Here is a 1,874-nt window from a genome sequence, read left to right as displayed (position 1 = left end):
AGAATCCCAGGGACAGGGGAGCCTGATGGACTGCCGTCTATGGAGTCGCACAGAGTCAGACACGACTGAAGTGACTTAGCATAGCATAACTGTATTTAGAGATTGCAGAATTTTTAAATGGTCAAAATGAGGGTTGTCTGTTGGTGATGACTGTAATAATGAAAGAAGGTAGCTAATGAAGTATTCTTATACTACCTTTAGGTCGTCAAAGCTACAGAAAACTATCTGGTGGCCTTTAGACTGTGTGAGTATACAGTTCTGAAGACATATGTATTGTCCAGCAGGATGTCCCTTCCCAATGATACCCAGTTTCACCCTTCCTTCTTCTTGTTGCTGGGAATCCCAGGACTGGAAACACTCCACATCTGGGTTGGCTTCCCCTTTTGTGCTGTGTACCTGACAGCACTGATAGGGAACTTCATTATCCTATTTGTGATCCAGGCTGAGAGCAGTCTACACCAGCCTATGTTCTACTTCCTGGCCATGTTGGCTACCATTGACTTGGGTCTCTCCACAGCTACCATCCCTAAGATGCTTGGGATCTTCTGGTTTTGTCTCAAGGAGATCCTCTTTGAAGCATGTCTCTCCCAGATGTTTTCATTCACAGCTTCACACTTATGGAGTCAGCAGTCCTCTTGGCAGTGGCTTATGACCGCTATGTAGCCATCTGCAACCCCCTCCAATATAGCAGAATCCTCACCAACAGGGTTGTTTCTGAGATTGGCCTTGCTGTTTTAGGGAGGGCATTTATTTTTGTGATTCCGTTTGTATTTCTCATTTTGCGATTACCATTCTGTGGGAGTTATGTCATCCCTCATACATATTGTGAACACATGGGTCTTGCTCGCCTATCTTGTGCCAGTATCAAGATCAATATTATTTATGGCTTATGTGCAATTTGTAATCTAGCGTTTGACATCATAGCCGTTGCCCTTTCTTATGTTCAGATACTCCGTGCTGTTTTTCGTCTTCCTTCCCATGAAGCCAGACTCAAGTCCCTTAGCACCTGTGGTTCTCATGTTTTTGTGATTCTTGCTTTCTATACACCAGCTCTCTTTTCCTTCATGACACATCGCTTTGGAAAAAATGTTCCCCGCTATATCCATATACTCCTGGCCAATCTTTATGTCATAGTACTGCCAGTGCTCAACCCTGTCATATATGGAGTCAGAACTAAGCAGATCTATGACCATGTAAAGAAAAGATTAAAACTGAAACAAAGAAAAAAGAATGACATCTAACTCTTATGAGGCTAAATATGCAATTTCATGAAATGTAGAAAAATACTTTTTTCATAAAAATTATGCTAAATATGCATCTATATTGGGTCTCTTTTGTAAATATTTAACTTCCATGAAATTAAAAGATGCTTGTTTCTTGGAAGAAAAGCTATGACCAACCTAGACAACATACTAAAAAGCAGAGAAGTTACTTTGCCTATAAAGGTCCATCTAGTCAAAGCTATGGTTTTTCCAGGAATCATGTATGGATGAGAGAGCTGGACTATAAAGAAAGCTGAGCACAGAAGAATTGATGCTTTTGAACTGTGGTGTTGGAGAGGACTCTTGAAAGTCCCTTGTACAGGGAGGAGATCAAACCAGTCAATGCTAAAGGAAATCAGTCCTGAATATTCACTGGAAGGACTGATGCTGAAGCTGAAGCTCCAATACTTTGGCCACCTGATGTGAAGAACTGACTCTTTGGAAAAGACTCTGATGCTGGGAAGATTGAGGGCAGGAGGAGAAGGAGATGACAGAGGATAAGATGGTTGGATGGCATCACTGACTCAATGAACATGCGTTTGAGTAAGCTCCGGGAGTTGGTGATGGACAGGGAAGCCTGGCATGCTACAGTCCATGGAGTCACAAAGAATT

The 1,874-nt window shown here is 42.2% G+C and overlaps 1 pseudogene; it reads left to right on the top strand.

Moving 5' to 3' along the window:
* The first annotated feature begins 285 nt into the window (after positions 1-285).
* Positions 286-1,241, top strand: LOC112579346 (annotated as a pseudogene).
* Positions 1,242-1,874: the final 633 nt, after the last annotated feature.

Source organism: Bubalus bubalis, chromosome 16, assembly GCF_019923935.1.
Source record: "Bubalus bubalis isolate 160015118507 breed Murrah chromosome 16, NDDB_SH_1, whole genome shotgun sequence".
Taxonomy (NCBI): Eukaryota; Metazoa; Chordata; class Mammalia; order Artiodactyla; family Bovidae; genus Bubalus; species Bubalus bubalis.
This window is presented reverse-complemented; position numbering and strand designations above follow the sequence as displayed.